Genomic DNA, 10,955 nt, shown 5'->3' on the forward strand with positions numbered 1-10,955 from the left:
GTTCCGAAACCGGTTGAGTGACCGAAATGCTGTTGAGGAACTTCACCGTTGACCACCTTCGCCAGTCAGCACCATCTTCGACTTCCCGGTTCCAGAACTGCCGATGAGACCTTCGCCGAGAGAGAGAGAGAGAGGGTTACGGGAGTGAGAAGACTGAGGGCTACCCTCGAGAGTGGGACCGAGAGGGTTACGGCTGACGAGGAAGGAGAAGGGTGAGGGTTACCGTTTTTCACCTTTTATTTTTTTTGTGTGTGTGTTTTCTTTTCGTTGTTTTTATTTTTTAGAAAAGGATAAAAAAAAATCTTCATCTTTTATCAAGAAGATGAATAAATTTTTACCAAATTAAAATAAAATAAATTTTGAACAATTATAGATAGGAGACATATAACTAGGGGTGGCAAGCGGGGAAGTCCGCCCCGCTCCGCCACGCCGCGCCAGAAGTCCGCCCTTTGGCGGGCTGGCTCTACTATTAATTACTAAGTAATATATATAATTTCACAACCATATTAATAAATTTATAATTTCTAATGGCATAAAAAATTATATTTTTTATATTCACAAACATTAAAGTCTTTGTAATTATAAATATCTAATAAATATAATTATAAACCAAATTTTCATTCAAAATATAAGTATAAATATTCTCTCCAAAACAAAATAAACATAATCCAAAACATAATTATAAATATTGTCTCCAAAATAACGTAAACATAATTCAAAACACTCAATTTTTATCTTCATACTCTTGTAAGTTAAGTTGGGGGAAGTTAGGTTTTAGGAAAAAAATTGCAAAAATACTCCCTCACTAAAAAAAATCTTAGCCCAGCGGGGAAGCTCGTCCCGCCCCGCCAAAGCCCGCCAAAACCCGCGGTTTAAGCGGTGCGGGTTAGGCGGGCTTTTGCTATTTGGCGGTCCCGATTTTCCAGCCCAACCCGCCTTTTTTGGCGAGTTATGCGGGCCGGCCCGGCGGGTTTAGGCCCGTTTACCACCTCTACATATAACTATATAAGTCCTTTTAGGTAACATTTGATTTGTAGAATAAAATAAAACGCTAAATAAAAAAAATAAGACATAAAATCATAACTAAAACACAATTTAGAAGATGTTTTTATCTATTTAAATTAAAAATTAAAAATATCATAGAAGTCATTGAATTACAATCCAGTGTGCCTCTCAAATTGTTGCAAATCTACAAAATAATTAAGGGTTTATCTATTTATGAAAATTAAATATGTTTTTAAATTCGGACTTTTGTCATTTTTTAAGGATTTCAGTCAAACATTTTTCAAATCCTTTTCAATCATTTTCAAATAGCAAATCATTTTTAATAATCAAACCATTTTCAAATATCGAATCCTTTTCATATTTGTTTTAAACCAAATTCTGACATCAAATTAGGTTTAATATCAAATCAAATTTCAATATTAAATCTCTTCTGTTTCAAACAAATTCCAATATTAAATCCTTTCTAAAATCAATTCGTTTTTAATAACAAAACATTTCCAAATTTCAAGAAAACCAATTCGGCAACCATTAATTTAATAAAATCAATAACTCAAAATATTCAACCTTCTCAAAATAATTTCACCAGACAAATAATTATAATAATTCAAAGCAGCTCAATTTAGTCTATAAAACTTACGAAATCACAAAAGTATATTTTTCGCATTAATATCGACTTGTAACAACTCTTGAAAGTAAAATAAGTTTAAGAAAAGCGCCTCTACCGCGTTCGCGGCTCAATTGCGCAACAAAACTCCATTTTCTCTCTACCTGCAACGGCGGCAGCCATAACCTCAGCTCCAAACCACTTTTGCAGCAACCACAGCAACTCTAATCGCAACATATAATAATCGAAACTCAATCTTATAACAATTAACGCCGTAAAACCTCAGCGTAAGATAACAGAACAGTGACTAAAGGGGTTTCCGGAATGAAAACGTTTAACGCAACTAAAAAGAAACAACTGAGCCAAGTAGTGGCAGCTCTGGTGGTGGCTCTGGCAGCCACATCGACTTTTCCAGCAGCCAGTCACGGTCATAAGGTCTCCTCCTTCTCTGGCAATGATTCTCGCATCAGCACCACAAGTGATGGGATGATGGTGGCAGCACAGTAGGACGCGGTCTCCTCCCTTCTGATCTCTCTCTTCTTCCTTTCTCCTCTGTTGCTCACTATTTCCCTTTCCCCTTTTCTTTTCCCTCTACGTTCTTTCCTTTCTTTCTTTATTTTTTCTTTCTTTTCTCGGCATGTGTGTGTATTAGGAGAGGGTAGGGTGAGTGGCAGTGAGGGTTAGAGTAAAATTAGGTTTTGTTTACTTAGAGTTAGGGGTGGATTTAGAGATTTTGGATAAAATTAGATTTTGGTAATTTTAATAAAATTAGGGTATATCGTATTAATTTGAAATCTAATTTAATCCCTTAAAATTACTTTGAAAATATTATTTATTGTATCAATTTACTAATTGACTTTCAATCAAGTACTCTAGATATAAGATAATATAATTAAGTTTCTTCAAACTTAGAGCATTAAATTCCAGAATCTCAATTATTTAAACCAAATCATATAATATTCTTATTCTTTTACAGCTACTAAGCTTTATAATTTTAAATATAAAAAATTATTCAATAATTATAAAATTAAGTAAAATTTCTAGTTTAATTATCAAAACTTGATTTAATTACTTTTAATAAAATAATTTCTAAAAATAAAATCTTTAATGAATAAATAAACTGAAATTAGCTCATAATAAGAATTTTCGAAAATTCTGGGTCTTACATTCTACCCACGTTATAAAAAATTTTGTCCTTAAAAATTAAAATAATATATAAAACATTACATAGTTTCAATATTTTACTTTTGTATACTTTAGAAAAGTAAGAAGTCTTAGCATATATATAAATTTCCAAATACCAGATAGGTCATAAGACTTAAATATAAGGGAAGAGTGTAGTGTAAAGCAAAAGTTACAAGATAGGCTGAAAACAAAGAGATTACATGGTATCAACAATTTTCCTAAATTTGAAGAAATTCAATAAGATGTAAATTTTCAAGATAGGTGTTTGCACACATCTTATTCATCCATGATAATAACTAGTTTTTCATATCAAGCCTTAAGATTTCAACTTTTCACACTTTAACATAACTCACCATCACAACTCCCAACTGTAATTTATCAAACGACTTATCCGAAAGTTCTCAATCTCATCAATCACTTCGCAAAGTCACTACTGGTCACAAGCATAACATCGATAAAATTCTTTTGCATAAAACACAGCTCCACAACATCTTGTGGCATCGCATATTTACAAACTTCACCTTCCATATTCACCAATCGTATCCTAAGAACTAACGTATCACTTGTTATATCTAAAGGTCGCACGTGATACTAAAACAAGTCTCGAGTTTACTCATAAGGATATAAGATTTTAGAAAGAAATGATAAGTGACAAAGATAGTACTTATTAGGATGTGAAAGAATGGATGAAATTGCAAGTAAATAAGGATGCACAAGCAATAAAGAGCACCAAAAAGGAATCAATTGACAACTTCGAGGATAACTCTTGAATCAGAGAAATTTGATAGGATCAATAAGAAGAAAAAATCGTATTAGTTTAAAATAAATTCAAACTGAGTCGAAGAAGTATGAGATTTTATAGAAAATGAATAACTAAAGACAATAGTGCCGTATAACAGTGGAACAACTTCAGATTACTACAAGGGTTTCTTAGCTCGTGGAGAAACATGAGATCAACAGCTGTGTTACAAGAGTCTTAACATAGTTAGAAATATCAACAGATCAACATATACGTAAGGTACAAATTGTGAAGCAAGAAAATTTAAATTACATCTTAAGAAAAGGAAAAGGATAAACGACACGTTAAATTACACGGCACGAGTAGAATGCATAAACCAATACCGCCTAATGAAAAGGAGCACTTAACGTTTTCAAAGATTTAAGGATCTATGTCCTACCAAAACAATTTTCAAAGAGATAAGCGCGAGTATGTTCAAAGAGATACAAATCTCAGTAAGAGAAGAATAAGTAACAAAGATAAGATTCACGTGAATTCGGAAGGTGGTGTAGGATTACAATTAAACAATGATGTACAAACACGAGAAAACATTCCAAAAAGATTCATTTTGCTTCTTAACAAGAAATATTGAATCTAGGAAATCTAAAAGAAACAAGAAAAAGGTAATGATAAATTAGATTAAAATAAGCTGAAACCAAATCAGAGGAGCACAAAGTTCACAAGAATATGAAGAAATGGTTTGAGTCACCAACAAAAAAGAATGGTCAAAAGTCATAAAGTGTGCTAGATGGAAAAATCGACATGCAAATAGGAAATAATTTTGATTTCAAAGAACTCCAATAGAAACTATAGAGGAGAACGGGGCAATTATTTACAAAATTCAAGAGAATCAGTAAAAACATAAATATTACGTCATGTTAAAGCAAATTCGAGTCAAACTAGATTATGCAAGATTTGTGAAATGAAAATTAGTTAGGCTAAGGATAAAATTTTTCTCGAAAACCTTGAAAGACACTTTACATAATCAAATAAGAATTTTCATAAAAGCAAAAGCGAGGTTGGTAGAAAATCAAGTTGTAATCCTAAGAAGGAATTTTAAATCTAAGAACTTCGGTAGGAATAATCAAGAGGAAGAATGGTGTATTCATTTAAACCGGATTTGTTGAGTTGAAAAGAATACTAGAAGTCAATGGTAGCATTTACAAAGAATGAATAATCTTAAGAAGGAATAAACTCATTTTCTCAAAATAAATACGAAAAGTATAAATAAGTTATTGCATCAAAACAACCGAAATTAAAATAAAATTCGTAAAGTTTGTAAAATAAAATTTAATTGGGTTATGGGCAGAAATATTCTCTCAAGAGTCTTGAAAAATACTTAGGTACAAAATCACATAAGAATACGTATAAAAATTGTGATAAGGCTAGAAGTAAATCAAGTTGTAGTCAAAAAAGAAAATCAAAGGTAGAAATTGTTTTCATATGTGTATAAAAGAATATGTGAGGCATTACAGATAAACATATTTAAACCATATAAAAAATTTTTTGAATCCATGTAGGGAAGTATAAGCTAAGTTAAAAGTGATCTAAAAAAAAAATTGATGGATAATCGTGGAACAGAATTAGGCAGAGAAAGAGTCAATTCAAAACTTTATCAATCCAAAACAATAACTCTAGAAATAGACTGCAAAGAATGATGCATCACACCAAAACAAGCTCAGTTTACGTCAAGGAGGTACACAAATCACGCAGAGAAATTCAAGATTAGGAACTATGATGTCGAAAATTTAAGAGATAATCAAGAATATGGTTAGATCAAGATATACATTAGACATGAAACAAAAGAATCAAATTACATAGTTAGCTTAGATCGAATCATAACTTTCAAAGTTCAAACCGCTCAAGATTTAAAGATCACACATCACACCAAATCAGGTTCAAGATCAAATCAATGAGCACAGGATTCATGAAGAAGAGTATAATTAATGATAAAGACGGATATTTTTGAAAGACTCAAGCAAACTCTCAGGAATACAATCAAGCAAAGTTATGGAAGAATAATAAAATATGGTCGGAGAATGGTCAAATCATGGTTCAAGAAAGGAATCTGAGTCAAGAAACTTCAATGAGGGTAGTAAAGAAGAAATGATATGCCAACCTAAGCGACGTAAACAAGAATCATAAGTCGAACCAAGCACGAAAAGTGAACTCTAGCATCCCCGAACCATGTGACTCGCATTACCCATTACTTATCAATTCCAATTCGTCTATAGTAACCTATTAACTTTCCTGTACACACAGACCATCAACATTAAGTTGGCCAAACTTAACATCAACATATATGCAATGGTAAGCTAACAGCATTAATCATTAGACAGTCATGTCCATAAAGCTCTAATTCTTGTTTCCTAGACAAGACCTACAACACGACAAACACTCCGAGGGTGTAATGAAGCATAGTCAGTCCATTCTCAAGTCTCTAATCAAGATGAACTGCTCTGATACCATAATGTAATACCCTTACTATCAGAATGTCATGCTTCTGGCTGCGCCACTCTGATAGAGAGAAGTATTACGACGACTTCATATATTTAGTAATAAAATAGGAGCCTTGACTCGAAACCGTATCACTGTTTTCTTTTTAATAAACACGGAAATACTTCTTGACTGAAAATAAATAAGCATATACATATATATACAAAACTTCTTACTCAAGCAACTTACAAATATTATATACATACATGTTATTACAGTCACGACTCCTATCCCTCTTACAAGAATATAATAATAAAGGCGAGGAAAAATCTATAACATATGTGTACAAACAAAAATAGCATATCTAAGAACTTAAAAAAACTCCGCAAGCTTCCTCGTCCATCCTGAAAAGATAAAGCTGTAGGGGGGTGAGAACATCGTCCTCGAAAGGGTTCTCAGTAGAGAGTTTAAGAATTGTCATAAGAAGATACATATAAAGAAAAGCACTGATTTTAAGGCAGTGATTATCATTTGTCCCATGAATCTTTTTAAAAACCAACGGCTAATCATCCAAAACCTTTTCAAAAACCAATATTTAATTATCTAGAAGATCCAAAACCTTTCTTTTCTTATAAGAAAATCTTAATCAGTTTCCTATACTGTATGAATGACCAACCTGTTCTAAGTATAGGTTCATTAAGTCTATGCTGAACTAGTTTGATTTTTCATACTTTACTAAAACCTCAATTAGAAACCAATCACGGTCCCCAACTCAAGCAACTCAATCAAATCATCACATCAGGAAAATAACCCTCAACTTCACCACCGCCAGTATGAGAGATCTCTCAGTTGCACACACATACATTACAAACAAGGAAAACACAGATAGAATGCAAATATAACAAGTAGAGCAAATAGCAGATAACCATAGTTAAACAAATATGCAAACCAAAACAATGCACACCCAAGCAAAACATACAAATACATAAGATGCATGTCTGTCCTATGGTTGATGAGTCTCATCTGTCGGTTATATAGCCAATCCGCGTCCTGGTAGCTAACCATTGGACAGTCCCTCTGTGCACGCATTCCCAAGCTCAAAAATAATATCCACAGAGTCAAACTCCAAGCTCAATTATAATATTCCATAGAGTCAGACTCCAAGCTCAACTATACTATTCTGTGGAGTCAAACTCCAAGTTCAATAATATTCCATGGAGTCAAACTCCAAATTCAATAATATCCATGGGACAAAACTCCAAGCTCAATCAAACTCCAAGCTCAATAATATTTTATGGAGTCAAACTCCAAATTCAATAATATCCATGGGACAAAACCCATATATATATATATAACTTGTAACTCGGGGAGTTAAAGTGCCCAGTCACATCTTGTGATAGAGGATCAACAATTAGTCTCAATGTCATCATTATTCATAAAAAATTCATACTCAAAACTTAATTTATTCTTTTCTAAATAAATCAAACTCAAAATGAAATCGTTTTCTTAATAACTCAAAATCAAATCATAGAATCCTTAAATCCAAACCTTTCTAAATAACCACATCAAACGAAGTCTCCAATTTTCAAAAAAATTTTAGCAGCTTCTCTTTAAAACTCAGACTTTTGACACCCTTCAAAGGGGAACCAAACTTTTCTCAAACATTTCTCAATAATTTTCAAATAACAAATCATTTTCAATAATCAAACTATTTTCAAATATCAAATTCTTTTCATATTTATTTTTATCCAAATTCCGATATCAAATCAGGTTCAATATGAAACCAAATTTCAATATTAAATCTTTTCCGTTTCAAACAAATTCCAATATTAAATCTTTTCTAAAATTAACTCATTTTCAATAAAAAATTTCAAATCTCAAGAAAACCAATTCGGCAACCGCCAATTTAATAAAATCAATAACTCAAAATATTCAAATAGTCAATAATTTCACCAGACAAACAATTACAATAATCCAGAGCAGCTCAATTCAGTCCATAAGACTTACAAAATCACAAAAGTATATTTTTCGCATTAATATCGACTTGTAACAACTCTTGAAAGTAAAATAAGTTTAAGAAAAGCACCCCTACCTAATTCACGACTCAATTCCGCGACAAAACTCCATTTTCTCTCGGCTTGCAACGGCGGCAACCACAGCCTCAGCTCTAAACCACTTTTGCAGCAACCACAACAACTCTAATCGCAACATATAATAACTGAAACTCAATCTTATAACAATTAACACCATAAAACCTCAGCATAAGATAACAAAACAGCAACTAAAGGGATTTTCAGAACGAAAACACTTCTACAACTAAGAAGAAACAACTGAGCCAAGTAGCGGCATCTCCGATGATGGCTCCGGCAGCCACATCGATTTTCCCATCAGCCAGGCATGGCCACAAGGCCTCCTCCTTCCCTGGCAGTGATTCCCGCATTAGCACCACAATCTCGACGAAGAAGGAGTGGCAAAGCTCAGCAACAGTGAAACAGAGCAGCTCAACGGTGACCCCAAAGGCACCGTGTAACTCGCGGGCGACAACAGCAGTGGCATAGTCGCATCCTTCCTCCCTCGCATTGTGTTCCTTTCGCGTCGGACTCCTCTTCCCAGCGACCCAGTTATGGCGGCGACGAACCACAACCGTGGCAAGGTCTGCGACGACAGTGCGGCGGTTCCAAGTTCGCATGACTTTCGCCCTCCACGTCGCTCTCTCTCTCTTCACGACTCAACTCCACGACGACGACTCGACGGCCGCAGTGAGGGGATGGCGGTGACGGTGCAACAGGACGCGGTCTCCTCCCTTCCAATCTCTCTCTTCTCCCTTTCTCCTATGTTGCTCATTGTTTTCCTTTCTCCCTTTCTTCTCCCTCTCCGTTCTTCCCTTTCTATCTTTTTTTTTTCGTTCATTTCTCAGCATGTGTGTGTATTAGGAGAGGGTAGGGTGAGCAGCGATGAGGGTGAGGGTTAGGGTAAAATTAGGTTTTGTTTAGTTAGAGTTAGGGTTGGATTTGGAGATTTTGAATAAAATTAGAGTTTGGCAATTTTAATAAAATTAAGGTATATTGTATTAATTTGAAATCTAATTTAATCCTTTAAAATTATTTTGAAAATATTATTTATTGTATTAGTTTACTAATTGACTTTCAATCAAGTACTCTAATTTAAAATATAAGATAATATAATTAATTTTCTTCATTAATAAAACTTAAAGCATTAAATTCCAAAATCTCAATTATTTAAATCAAATCATATAAAATTCTCATTCTTTTACAGCTACTAAATTTTATAATTTTAAATATAAAAAATTAATCAATAATTATAAAATTAAGTAAAATTTTTAGTTTAATTATCAAAATTTGATTTTATTATATTTAAAAAAAATTTTCTAAAAAAATTTTTTTAATAAATAAATAAACTGAAATTAACTCATAATAAGATTTTTCAAAAATTCTGACACACATCAATAACCATTTGCCCCTTAATTTTTTTCAAAAAATACCAATTTAATCCTTTCTTTATATTAAAAAATTATCATTTAACCTCAATTTTTTCAATAATTACCTTTTATCCTTAAAGCTTTAGACTTACATTATTGTCCTTAAATTTTATTTTAACGACCATATTATCCTTAAATGTCTCAATTGCATTCTTATCTTTGAATTTTTTCATAATGACCACGGTGATCCTAAACTTTATCTTAATCATTATTTTACCCTTAAACTATATTATAATTATATTTTTATCCTAGATCTTTTTATGAAATTATCTTTGCCTGTTTTTTCACTTATGTATAAGGACCTATTTCTCTTTCCAATAAATTTCTTCTTGCTTTCTTAATTTTTTTAAATTATAATTTGACCTTTAACTCATGACTTAGAAACTTTTAGTCACTTTTCTTGATGGATTTTAGGCTTACACATATTTTTTGCATTAAATTTTATTTTCTAAATTTTCTTCTCATAGTTTAAAATATATCTAGCTTACCCTAACTTTTTTTTTATTTGTATTTTGATCCCAAATACATTAAACATAACCATAAAGTTCTCAAAATCTTTTAATTTTATTTATAATTCGTACTAATCATCAATTCAACATTCAAACATCATCAATTACACATTTAAGCATTCAAATCTATCAATACATCATCATTTACAATTAGCATTCAATCAAATAGTTTACAAAAAATATTTTAATCTAATTTTTACCTCAAATCCAAATTTGTATTACTCTCTAATGGTTCTTATAGCATCCAAATACACCTAATTTCAATCAAAAACCATTATTAGCTCACAAGACGCCTTGATAGAAGAATTCGTAAAGAAAAAAAAAAAAGAAAAAATGCTCTCATCTTTTGAACTTGAAGCTTAGCTTTGATTTTTTACTCTTTAGAGGTTCAAAACATATTTCATAAATATAGAAAGATGAAAATGGATCATGCTTCTCTTTAGGCATATAGCCAAAACTTTAGAGGAGAAAAAGAGGGAATTTTCTTGACTAAGCTTCATGAAATTGATATAGATGAGAAGAGAATGAAGAGAGAACTTGATTAATCAAAACAGAATTTTGATTAGAACCTTGAATCTTTTATGAATCAAGCTTGAAGTGAAACATACTTAACTTAGCTTCTCTTTTTCTCTCATATTTTTGGAAGTGAAAGGAAACAAAATGAGATATGATAAGGGAGAGAGAGGTGCATGAATTTAATGTAGAGATAAGGATGAGATGTGTAGCTCAGATTAACTTGCAAGAGATAATTATCAAGTGATAATCATTTAAGGACATATTTTTATTTTATCTGGTCAATTGCTTGGCTCTTTTACCAGTGTTAAAGTCATTGACAATGAGATGATAAATCATCTTAACTCTAAAATATTTTGGTGCAATTTACTTGTTCTAAGAATACCGTTAAAAATCTCTTACTTGCTAAATTTTGACCTAGTAATT

The 10,955-nt window shown here is 32.1% G+C and overlaps 1 protein-coding gene across 2 annotated transcripts in view; it reads right to left on the reverse strand.

Moving 5' to 3' along the window:
- The window catches only part of LOC107484746 (pentatricopeptide repeat-containing protein At5g65560), a 16,898-nt gene extending 6,241 nt beyond the window's left edge, over window positions 1-10,657 (reverse strand). The window contains exons 1-2 of one of the 2 annotated variants that reach the window (XM_052260340.1): window positions 10,586-10,657; window positions 10,217-10,270 (exon numbers count right to left, since the gene is read on the reverse strand). The gene's annotated coding sequence lies outside the window, so the exon portion shown is untranslated. Of the gene's footprint in view, window positions 1-10,216; window positions 10,559-10,585 lie in introns of those variants that run through there. The other variant, XM_052260341.1, reaches the window with a different exon arrangement.
- Between the last annotated feature and the right edge of the window lie 298 nt (window positions 10,658-10,955).

The sequence above is a fragment of the Arachis duranensis genome, chromosome 4, assembly GCF_000817695.3.
Source record: "Arachis duranensis cultivar V14167 chromosome 4, aradu.V14167.gnm2.J7QH, whole genome shotgun sequence".
Lineage (NCBI taxonomy): Eukaryota > Viridiplantae > Streptophyta > Magnoliopsida > Fabales > Fabaceae > Arachis > Arachis duranensis.